The sequence below is a fragment of the Elephas maximus genome, chromosome 17 (genome assembly GCF_024166365.1).
Source record: "Elephas maximus indicus isolate mEleMax1 chromosome 17, mEleMax1 primary haplotype, whole genome shotgun sequence".
In the NCBI taxonomy this organism is placed as follows: Eukaryota; Metazoa; Chordata; class Mammalia; order Proboscidea; family Elephantidae; genus Elephas; species Elephas maximus.
In genome coordinates, this window is record NC_064835.1 from 8,933,345 (window position 1) to 8,945,985 (window position 12,641).

The 12,641-nt window shown below is 50.6% G+C and overlaps 1 long non-coding RNA gene across 1 annotated transcript in view; it reads right to left on the reverse strand.

Moving 5' to 3' along the window:
• Positions 1-12,641, reverse strand: part of LOC126060389 (uncharacterized) — a 57,017-nt gene that overhangs the window by 17,888 nt on the left and 26,488 nt on the right. The window contains exons 3-4 of the long non-coding RNA XR_007513581.1: positions 2,856-2,933; positions 2,548-2,684 (exon numbers count right to left, since the gene is read on the reverse strand). This is a non-coding gene — a long non-coding RNA (uncharacterized LOC126060389). The remainder of the gene's footprint in view (positions 1-2,547; positions 2,685-2,855; positions 2,934-12,641) is intronic.

The following is a 12,641-nucleotide window of genomic DNA, read 5'->3' on the forward strand; positions in this document are numbered from 1 at the left end:
GTGGAGCACAATTCTGCTCTGACACCCGTAAGGTTGTCACGGATTGGGATCGGCTCAACAGCAGCCATTGAGAACCCAGTGGAGCATAATCCTGCTCTGACACCTGTAAGGTTGTCACGGATTGGGATCGGCTCAACAGCAGCCATTGAGAACCCAGTGGAGCACAGTCCTGCTCTGACACCCGTAAGGTCGTCACGGATTGGGATCGGCTCAACGGCAGCCATTGAGAACCCAGTGGAGCACAGTCCTGCTCTGACACCCGTAAGGTTGTCACAGATTGGGATCGGCTCAAATGTCTGCCATTGAGAACCCAGTGGAGCACAGTTCTGCTCTGACACCCGTAAGGTTGTCACGGATTGGGATCGGCTCAAATGTCTGCCATTGAGAACCCAGTGGAGCACAATTCTGCTCTGACACCCGTAAGGTTGTCACGGATTGGGATCGGCTCAACAGCAGCCATTGGGAACCCAGTGGAGCATAATCCTGCTCTGACACCCGTAAGGTCGTCACGGATTGGGATCGGCTCAACGGCAGCCATTGAGAACCCAGTGGAGCACAGTCCTGCTCTGACACCCGTAAGGTTGTCACGGATTGGGATGGGCTCAAATGTCAGCCATTGAGAACCCAGTGGAGCACAAGTCCTGCTCTGACACCCGTAAGGTTGTCACGGATTGGGATCGGCTCAAATGTCAGCCATTGAGAACCCAGTGGAGCACAGTTCTGTTCTGACACCCGTAAGGTTGTCACGGATTGGGATCGGCTCAACGGCAGCCATTGAGAACCCAGTGGAGCACAGTTCTGCTCTGACACCCGTAAGGTTGTCACGGATTGGGATTGGCTCAACGGCAGGCATTGAGAACCCAGTGGAGCACAGTTCTGCTCTGACACCCGTAAGGTTGTCACGGATTGGGATCGGCTCAAATGTCAGCCATTGAGAACCCAGTGGAGCACAGTTTTACTCTAACACCTGTAAGGTTGTCACAGATTGGGATCGGCTCAACGGCAGCTGGGTTTTTTACTAGTTTTAATGAGTCGATATCTCACTCACATAGGACGTTTGTGTGCCCCTCCCCGCTCCTCTTCCTTTCTTTCTTCCTACTGCTCACTCTGTGCAAATCCTGTGGTTTGAAAAAACTGCAAGGTGATCAGAAAATGTCACCCATTTGGAGAGGAGAAGAACCAGGGAGAAATCGAAAAGCACGGGTCCTATTTCAATCTTGTGTTCTCCCGGTCCCTGTGTCTCTCTCCTTGCACCACCCACCCCCCCTGTGGCCACACACTCTCACACACGCACCCCTCAATCCTCTTGGCCTCTGCAGAACTGGGAAAGGAAGAAAAAAGGCAAGAAGGTCTGTTCCCTTACCCAGGGCATTTCAAGGACACTGAGACCTGAAAACCAGAAACCCACAGGACTCCTCAGGAGGCTCCTGCCTCAGAGATTTCACAGCAGGGCCTGGCCCCACCTCCTCACCGGAGAAAATTCTCTCATCCAGCTATGCCTTGATGATCACTAGGGATTAGAGCTTCCTTGTTAATCCCTTCCAGCCCTTTCTCAGCTCTTTTGTCATAGTAATAACAAATACTGAATTTGCATCTCCAGTCCTCTGGGGCCCCTCCTTGAGATCTGCCTGTCCCTCAGCACCCCAGTCCCGAGCCACACAAGGGGAATTCCAAAATTCAAGGTGTCAAAGGAAGGGTCCTCATGCGCCCTCCTCAGGCCGGCCACCTCCACATCTTGCCCAAAGCTCCCCCCGTCCTGCAGGCCCTGGCCAGGCATCGTCCCCAGCTGCCCCACAGATCCTCAACCCTACACCTGAGCTACCTGCCCAGGTCTAGGATTTGCACACAACACTGAGGTCACCTTGGTCAACTGCAAGATGATGCTCACCATCCAGCTCTGCCCATTCATTCAACAAAGGATTGAGCCCCTATTGTGTGTCAGGTCCAATCTTTTTTTCTTCTTCTTCTTTTTTTTTTTAATTGTGCTTTAAATGAAAGTTTACAAATCAAGTCAGTCTCTCATATAAATATTTGTATGTACCTTGCTATGTACTCCTAGCTGCTCTCCCTGTAATGAGACAGCACACTCCTCCTCTCCACCCCGTATTCCCCGTGTCCATTCAGCCAGCTCCTGTCCCCCTCCGCCTTCTCATCTTCCCTCCAGACAGGAGCTGCCCACGTAGTCTCATGTGTCTACTTGAGGCAAGAAGCTCACTCCTCACCAGTATCATTTTCTATCTTATAGTCTAGTCCAATCCCTTTCTGAAGAGTTGGCTTTGGGAATGGTTCTTGTCTTGGACTACCGGAAGGCCTGATGACCATGACCTTCGGGGTCCTTCTAGTCTCAGTCAGACCATTAAGTCTGGTCTTTTTACAAGAACTTGAGGGCTGCATCCCACTGCTCTCCTGCTCCCTCAGGGGTTCTCTGTTGTGTCCCCTATCAGGGCAGTCATCAGTTGTAGCCAGGCACCATCTAGTTCTTCTGGTCTCAGGCTGATGTAGTCTCTGGTTTATGAGGCCCTTTCTGTATCTTGGGCTCATAATTACCTTGTGTCTTTGGAATTCTTCGTTCTCCTTTGATCCAGGTGAGTTGAGACCAATTGAAGCATCTTAGATGGCCGCTTGCTAGCATATAAGACCCTGGACGTCAGGCCCAATCTTGGCACTTACACACAAGACGATCCCTGCCGTTGTGAAGCGTACATTGTTAAAATACTGAATACTCCCACGCCAGTTGGTAAAATCTACCACCCCCTGTTCTTCCCTCCGCTACCTCCCCACAAGCCAGAAACTAAAGAGTTAAGTCCTAGCACAGCTCAGGGGCCTCCAGGACCTTCCCCAGCTCCTTGCCTCACCTGGGGTCCACCCTGATTAGTCAGAGCTGGTGCCACACTGGTTGCTAAATAGTTCGACTGTCACCCTGGGTAGTGCATCTAACAAAAAACAACAAAAAAAAAGCCATTGAGTAGATTCTGGCTTGTAGTGACCCTATATGACAGAGTAGAACTGTCCCATAGGGTTTCTAAGAAGCCACTGGTGGATGTGAACTGCTGACCTTTTTGGTTAGCAGCTGAGCTCTTAACCACTGCACCACCAGGGCTCCGGAAGGAAGGAAAGAAGGAATAAGGGGGGAGGGGATAGTGCATCTGTAACCCCTTCCTTCCTTCTTTCCTATCTGTTCGAGGCCTGAGGTCTCCCTTCCAGCACCATGACCCTCTCCCTGCCCACAGCTTCTGGGCACAGATGTGAGAGGCCACTCCCAATGCTCAGAGTCCCCCTGTCACTCACCCAGGGCATCCTGGCACTGGTGGCATCTCAGGACCCCAAGAACCAAGAAAGATGGAGACTAGGCTCCCAGTGTGCCAGCGCCTTCCTCCCCTACCTCCCTCCCGCCCCCTCTTCTCCCTAATAAGCAGTGATAGCCCCTCTGCCCTCTCACTGACCCCCCATACTGCCCTGTCCGCAGATGGCAGGCCCCGGCTGGAGAGCGCTGGGCTGTCCCCCTCACAGGGCATGGGGAAGGTGAGCGGAAAGGGGGCACGGCCCCCGCCAGTCCAGCCTGAAGCTGGAGAGCAATTAACTTGGCATTTTCAAACAGGGGCTGAGTCAATGCAATGGAGAGGAGGGTGCCAAGCAGCTGGCTCAGCTCATTAGCAGTACGGGGCTGAGCCAACAAGAAACAAGGTCAGGGAGGAGGGGGCAGAAGCCCCCAAACGAAGATGAGGGAAGGGTGAGTCAGAAAGACGGCTGCAGACCCCACCCACGCCTGCCCAGCAGCCAGCCTGGACACTGTCCTGACTCCCAAGTGTCCCAGACCAGCCCTCACCCAGGTAATCCCTGCCCACCACTCACCAATCAGCAAACATTCCCAGGTACCATCAAGTACCAGGAGTAAAAGGTAAATCAGACTCCCTCTGGGAGCTGGCCTCACAGGAAGATAAAGCCAGTGACTCAGGTCCTAAGGAGCATCCCAGACCTGGAAAGGATGGAGGAGGACTGGGAGACTTCACAGGAGAGGTGGTCTTTTTAATACCAGTACCGGTTGCCATAGCATTGACCTCAGCTCATGGACCCCATGTGTGTCAGAGTAGAACTCCCCTCCGTAGCATTTTTAAGTGGCTGGTTTTTAGGAAACAGATTGCCAGGCCTTTCTTCCCAGATGTCTCTGGGTAGACTTGAACCTCCAACCTGTCAGTTAACGTTGGTGTTGTTAGTTGCCATCAAGTCAATGCCAACTCATGGCGACTCCATGTGTGCAGAGTAGAACTGCTCCATAGGGTTTTCAAGGGTGTGAGCTTTCGGAAGCAGATGGCCAGACCTGTCTTCCTAGGTGCCTTTTGGTGGATGCAAACCTGCAGCCTTTAAGGCTACTAGTGGAGCTCTTAACCATTTGTGCTATCCAGATTTAGGTACGCACACCCTGCCTTTTTCCAAAAAGGAAATAAAGCTACTGAATCTAGCCACTTGCTGAGAACCCTGCCAAGTGCCAGAGGCACTACCTAAATTACCTGTGATCCTTACCTCAGCCTACAAGATTCCTCTCACCTCAGGCGTAAGTGACTCGCCCAATCGCACACAGCTAGAAAAATGGCCAGGCTGGGACTTGCACTTGGCTTTCTCCGACTCCAGAGCCTGTTATTTCTAACCCAGTGCTTCTCTGGGTAGGATTCAGCTAGGCTTGAGGACAGGGGAAGCGTACTGCATGGGAAGGGGCAAGCTAGGGCAAAGGCTCAGATTCCAGAATGAATAAAGTGAGTTCCAGGGACCAGATGTTTAGCCGCCTGACCCCGCCAGGTTGGAAAAGAGCATCGTGTGTCCCCCACTCCCCAGGACAGGCCTTTACAATCAGAGGCCTGCTGACCTTGCCTGGTGGACGTGCCACTGTGTGGGAGGAGCCCCAAGCCACCCGTAAAGCATCCTCGCAGACAAGAACCAAGAACATACCAGAATACCATCCTGGGCCATGTCAGCATTACTGCCAATTCCACTACCTGCTGCTGTGGAGTCCAGTCCAGCTCACAGCAACCCAAGGGATGGAGTAGAACGGCCCCATATGGGTTCCAAGGCTATGATCCTTACGGAAGCAGACCGCCGCGTCTTTCTCCCTCAGAGCGGCTGGTGTGTTCAAACCACCAACCTTTTGGCTAGCAGCCGAGCACTTAACCACTGCACCACCAGAGCTCCTCCCAATTCTGCTAGCCTGGATTAATCTTTAACTCTTGGATGAGGGGCTATTTCCAGGAGGCTGTGTAGATCTCTCTGGTCTTCATGCTGCTGCTCTCTTCTGGGCGAGGAAGCCTTAGGGGGAAGGGCTTAGGGACCATAAGCAAGGCAGAAGGGCAGCGACAGTCAAGAATTTGGGAAAAATCTGGAGTCTACCAGACCACAGCAGGCTTTCAGGTGGGTGAAGGGGCAGGGCCAGGGAGAAAAGGGATCTGGTGTTCAGCTGAATTCTTGGCTTGAATTTTCCCATCAGAATCAACCCGGACAACCCCCTCACTCCAGGATTTCCAGCCAGGCTGGGGCTGCCTCTGTGGCGCAGTGGTTAAGAGCTTGGCTGCTAATCAAAATGGCGGCAGTTTGAATCCACTAGCTGCTCCTTGGAAACCCTATGCAGCAGTCCTACTCTGTCCCATAGGGTCCGTAGGAATTGGAATCAACTCAACAGCAACAAGTTTGTTTGTTTTTTCAGGTCTCTGGGTGGTACAAACGGTTTGCATTTGGCTACTAACCAAAAGGTTGACAGTTTAAACCCACCCAGTGGCACTGCAGAAGAAAGGCCTGGCAATCTGCTTCTGTAAAGATTATAGCCATTAAAACCCTATGGAACAGTTCCACTCTGTAACACATGGGGTCACCATGAGTCAAAATTGACTCAACGGCAATGAGTTAGACTCAAGATATGACCTTTTCCCATTCCCCCACCAATCTTGACCCGCAAGTAGATAGACTTTCCCTTGTCTTCATAGCCCCGTCTAGGTGAAGTTAGGACATTCTGTAAAGGACTTGTATCAGAAAACAGAGGGCAGATAAACTCAACATCATACAATGGACAGGAGCTCCTAACATGCTTGTTGAATGATAAAGTTATTCCCCTAGATTTCACTAGAGTGAGTTCCTTGGAGACAGAGGTTTTGACTTTTTTACTGCTGTATCCCTGGTGCCTAGAATAGTACCTGCACATTGTAGGTGCTCAATACATCTTTCTTGAAATAATAAATGGATGATGGGATGAATGGACCAAATGAATGTCCTCACTGGTGCTAAGTACACTGCCCTCACCGGAGCTCATCCTTCTCACCTTCAGTTCTACACATCAGTGATCACCAGCATTTACTGTCATACGGAATAACAACTGGCACTTGCTATGTGCTAGGCATAGCACTGAACACTTTCCTGAATTATTTCATTTGATCCTCACAATGCTATGCACAGGAACTAGCACTACACTCATTTTAGGGATGAAGAAACTGAGGATCAGAGAGGCCCAAGGCCACACAGCTGGTAAACAAGGGAGCCAGAACTTGGACCCGTAACTATCGGTTTCCAAAACCCACGTTCTCCACCACTAAGGGTACTAGTGGTAGACCTGTAACACCCACCAGGGATACCTCCTAAGAGCTTCACAAGTCACCAAATTCAAGGATATCGCCATGACATGGAATTTGCCCCCAAAATCGTTCGTTCAATAAATACGAAGCCCCTACTCTGTGTCCATCAGATGCATGAATGACTGACATCAGGCCCTTCCCCTGGAGTTGTCACGGTCCCTGTGGTGGGCACCACCTTGGTCCAGGGTCTCTGGTCCCTGTTTGAGACCCTTCCAGCTCTAACACGCTGGCCTCCACCTGTCAAACAGTCTGGGGAAAACCCTCTATCACCTGGTTTTCCCAGCCCCACCCAAGGAGGCCTGCAGTGCCCAGCTTGCTTGCAGCGCTGATCTGCCCAACAGGTCCTGTGCTCCAAGGACAATCAAGCACAGGTTGCCACTTCTCCACGGGCTCCCTGATGAGTCGTTACTCAGGCATCCCCCAGGGAGAAGGTGTTCTGGAGCCCTAACTCTACACTCTCACAACATCAAGAACACTTTACACAGACTCTAAGGATGAGTGAAACCATCTCCACCAAGGCAAAGCAGCATGGTTTTCTAACAAAAGTGCCTAGCAGGCGAGGGCCAGAAATGAACAAATCATTCCCCCTGGAAGGGGCAAAGCATTCCACCTGGAAGGTTCCCAAGTGGTTACTGGTCCACCTCCTTGCTTTACAGACAAGGACAACTGAGACCTGCAGAGAAGGCTGAAGACTCGTCCAAGAAGGCTGGGCCTAGCTATTCTGATCCTAAATCAAGGGCTCCTTCCCTTAGTGCCCGAACATACAGGGAACCAGTTCATGTAGGTACTAGGGCAGACCAGGATGAGGCGAGGCCTGATGTCAAGCAATATCCTATTAGCAGCGAAACCACCCTGGCCAATGTGGTTCTAGCCCCAAGGAAATTTCAAGAACGTGTTGTTCCACAAGCTCCTATCCTGGCTGTCATTGGGCTTGTCTGAATCTGTGGGGTTGTAGGGGCACCGTGAATGCAGGTGCCTCAGGAGCCTCGGGGTCTTTGTCTGAAGGAAGGGCCCTTTCTCCACAGCCTGCCAGGAAGAGGCCAGGGGTGGTGGCAGCCCTGATTGTCTGGAGGGGCACACAGTCTTGAATATCATTGTGGAGCCAAGTGGTCACCTGTACCCAGGACAGGGGGACTGGCAACAGCACCCTGATATCTTCCCTCTCCCCAGCCCCACCACCACCCCCTGTTCCTAGCTGGGCCAATTGTCTTCTTCTCCAGCCCAGCCTGGGGCAGTTGCTCTTTTTAATGTTGAAAGGAACCTCATCAATAATTAAGTCATACCCATCCTTCAGGTCCTCCATACCTCAGCCACATGGGATTTCTGCTGTTCCCTAATTACTTCTCACCGTTGTCGACATCAAGCCTTCACCTCCATCACTTCCTCCTTCCCTAGCTCAGCCAGTTGAAATCTGGCCCATTCTCCAAGGGCCAATCAGAACTCTCCTCCCCCACTTCCAGCTGGCAGGGCTCTCTCAGTCCTGGCTTCCCCAGGCCTCTGCCCCTGCCCCTCACAGTATATACACCACACACTGTCATATGCCATGCCAATGCTTGTACATGACGTCCTGTCCTAGCACAATACCCTGCACCAAAAGAGCTGAAAATTATTTTTTTAACTCCCCCAAACAGAAACTCTTTACCCACTAAGCATTAACTCCCCATTTCTCCTCTAATCTATTTTCTGTCTCTATGCATTTGCCTATTCTAGGTATTTCATATAAGTGGGATTATATAATATTTGTCCTTTGGTGTCTGACTTACTTCACTCAGCATAGTGCTTTCAAGGTTCATTCATGTTTTACCATGTATCAGAACTTGGTTTCTTTTTATGGCTGAATAACATTCCCTAGTGTGGATATGCCACATTGGTTTATTCACTCCTCTGTTAAGGAACACTTGGGTTGTTTCCGTCTTTTGACTATTGTGGCTAATGCTACAGTGAACATTGGTGTACATGAACCTGTTTGAGTTGCTGCTTTCAATTCTTTTGGGTGTATACCTAGGAGCGGAATTGCTGGGTCATATGGTTAAAAAAAAAAAAATTTTTTTTTTTTTTTATGGTAGTTCTATGTTTACATTTTTTAGGAACTACCAGAGTGTTTCCCACAGTGACTGCACCACTTTACATTCCCACCAGTAATGTCCGAGCATTCCAATTTCCCCACATCCTCGCCAACACTTTTTACTGAAAATTAATATTTAATAGAATGAGTAAATCTAATATGCTGATCATGTTGCAGGTGAGGAAGCTGCAGCTCGGAGAAGTTGAGTGGCTTCCCTGAGGTCACACAGCTGGCCAATGCTGGAGGCAGCTCCATCACCCATAAAAACGTGTTCCCTACCCAACCGTCTTTCCCTGACCCCACACCACCTCCTACCACTCAAATCAAGCCAGAGGCTCCAGCTCAGGATTGGTGATTTTTTTTTTTTTTTGGTCATAAATTTTACACACACAGAAGAATGTATTAAATGTAGATGAACAATTAAAAGAATAACAATCAATCACCCATCTGTGTCTCCACCACCCAGATTACGACACAGAATGTTCTTAGTGCCCTAAAAGACCGCTATGCTCCCACCCCCAAGCGCCTCCCTCCCTTGATTGCCCTGGAGTTAACCACTGCCCTAACACTGTGTCAATCATTGCTTTTCTTTATGATTGTGCCACTTTTGTATGTCTCCCTAACAATATTTTACCCTGCACTTACATAGCTAGGTTTGTGCTTGCTACTCAGTTTTTCAAAACTAAACAGGATCTGTGATCTCTTCGGTGCTGAACACGGTTCCGTTCGAGTTTTGCCAACCCGGTGAACTCTGAGCAGACGTCTGTTATAAAACCAGGCCACAAAAAGGCGTACAGAGCTCTCCCGTCAGCTGGCACCAGCTTTCCCCTACAAGCCACCTTATTTCAGGCACTGAATTAATGGTGTACAGATGACATGCACACTAATGTGGAATTAGCATAAGTCTTGATTTTTTTTTTTCAAGGAAGGATTTTGTGTATGAAAAAGTCAGCTGCTCATGCCTTTTTCTAAGGGGGCTGTTTCGATCCCAGTTGTTTGACAGCCATCGTGACTGGAAGCAGAAAAGAGGCCCTAAGAGGGCATGATGGAAAACAGGCTCTGAGGGGCCCCCAGACACCTCCTTTCCGCACCCCCCAGCCAGCCCTCACCAAGGTGGCTTTGGCCCACAGCTACCCTAACCCAGGGACTCGGTGGCAGACAGAAGCAGACCTACTTTGGTTTCCATGGCAACTGCTGGCATCAGGAGGCCAACCGAGTGAGCTGCAGCTAACAAAGCAGCTGGTTTGAAGGGTGTTGATCTCTCCGCGGACCAGCAAGACAGAGTCACCAGGGACCAGAGGTGGCAACCACACCAGGAGGAGTCACGGGAGCTGGGCACACGGAGTCTGCAGGGGCCCGTGTGTGCAACTTGCACGTGCGTGCACGCACACACACACTCACACTCACCCACAACCCTCCCTTGCCCATCTAGATAGAGGCGCATGCTGTGTAATGCACACACACGCTCCACTGTGCACACAGAGACCCGTGCACACACACTGGCCTGCACTCCCAACTCAGACCCACGTTCACCCTAAGTACCAGTTTTACAGCCGGACCCATTCTCATATACAAAAACACAGACCTCCCACATATAAACGCACAGTCATGTACAAAACTTACACACAGATCTCCACTTTACCCACCGCACAGCCTCCAGACACACACGCCCACACACACAATCACCGCACAGTTGGTACACGTCGTGTACTTACCTTCTACATGCACAGTCGTGTTTACAGAGAACCGTACATCCATACTGACCTGTGTGCTCACAAAGACACTCCCAGTCACAGACACACAGATACAGAGCAAACACCCAAATGCTAAAACTTGAAGCCGAGGAGCCCGAGCTTTCTGAAGTGACTCGGAAATAAGATCACGCAGTTCCATTCTGCACAGTAGCTGAATCTCCAAATCCCAGAAACATCCCTCCTCCTGGCTTATTGCTCCATTAAGTGTGCCCACCATGGAGGTGGGTCTTTCTCGTGTCTCCTGTAAATGACGAAAGGACAAAAATCCAACAGTCTTCGTGTCACTGAGACTCGAATAAAAATTTTGATGACAGACTCACAAACCCACAGAGACACACACCCCTCTCTAAGACACCCGCATGTGTTACACTCCATGATGGGGCTGGCGGTCCTGGGTAGCCTGGAGGAGGCCGCTCCCCACTCCCCCTGCCAGGCTAGGAGAAGATGCCTGTTGTTTCCTGCTCCTAAGAAAAAACAAACCGGTTGCCACCGAGTTGATTCAGATTCATGGTGACCCACTGTGTGTCAGAGTAAAACTGCTTTACAGGGTTTTCAATGGATGATTTTTCAGAATTAGACTGCCAGGCCTTTCTTTCAAGGTTCCAATAGAAACCCTATGGGTCACAAAAGAATATTGTCCAATATAGGCACTCAAAATACCCAGTGGCCACAACAATGGACCCAAGCATAACAACAATTGTGAAGATGGCACAGGGCTAGGCAACGTTTCATTCTGTTCTGTACGGGGTTGCCATGAGTTGGAGCTGGCAACTAACAACAATATCGTTATTATGAATTCAGATTGATAATGCAAATGATTTAGAACTTAAAATAGGGGCTGTTGCGATGAACATCCTTAACTCCCTAGGGTTTAACTCAGTAGATTCTTTTTCAGTTTCAGCAGTAGCAGTATTAGCAGTGTGTGGTCTTTTACAAAACAATTTCACATATGCCATCTCATTTGCATCCCTGAGCATCTCCTACGTGCCAGTCATAGGGGCAGGGAGACCCAGCCCTCAGCCTTGAAGAGCTCCTAATCTAGTTAGGAGGAAAAGGAGGGAACAGCATTCAAACTTATACCCTGTGGCCCATGTTATCACAAAGGCCAATGCAAAGGGCACTGAAGCAGGAAAAGGAACATCCATTGGTGGAGAAGAAACAGGCAGTGGTGGTGAATCAAAGGAAGCTTCAGGGAGGAGGTCACATTTGAGCAGAGCCTGAAAGCACTTTTTTTTGAAAGCACAAGTAGGTTTAGACAAGCCAACTTAACCGTTGCCATCAAGGTGATTCTGACTCACAGCAACTCGCAGGGTTTCCAAGGCTGTAATCTTTCCGGAAGCAGATGCAAACTGCCGCATCTTTTTCCAGCAGAGCAGGTGGTGGGTTCCAACCTCCACCCTTTCCGTTAGCAGTCCAGCACTTAACCGCTGCACCACCAAGGCTCCTTAAGCCAACTTGGAGGAGAATAATATTCCCGTGGAGCTAGAGTCCAGAGGTCAGGAGGAAGCAGGGGAGAAGGAAGCCACAAAGGTAGACTGAGGCCAGGTTGAGAAAGGCCTTGCAGAGCAAGTCAGGGAGTTTGGCCCAGGGAATCATCGTGTGTGTGAACCAGTCAGACCTGTGCTTGGGAAAAACACCTCTGGGAGTCGGTGGAAGGGACGCCGGGATGGAGGGAACTGGGCGTTGCAGGATACAACTGGAGCCTCGAGTACAAACAGGAGGGCTAAAATTGCACCCTCCCATGAACAAAGTCAGAGCCCTAGCTCCATGGCTGATCTCTAGAAGGTCCTCCATAAATGTCTACTGAACTGTACGGTGCCGCGGGGTCACGCGAGGAAAATGGAATTAAGAGTCAGTGACCCCGAGGTCTAGTTCAGGCCCACTATTGACTGGCTCCGGGACCCTGGGCCGGAGTTTAACCTCTCTGGTTGTAGATTTCCACGCTGGTAAAAGGAAACCGAGAATGCCCTGAGCTCTCGCAGAGCTGTTGAGGCTCCTAAGAGGGAACACGCTGAAGGCGCAGGAAAGGGGCAGAGCGCAGGCCTTAGCCGGCCGCTACCGCCTACCGCGACCCGGGACTCGCCCCGCTCTGGGACCAGATGCGGGGAGAGCTGGCTCAGGCTTAAGCAATTACCTACGCCCCAAACCCAACACCTGTGCTCCACTTCCGCACACGAAGATGGTGCCATCTGGCCGTGCCAGCCTAGGTCT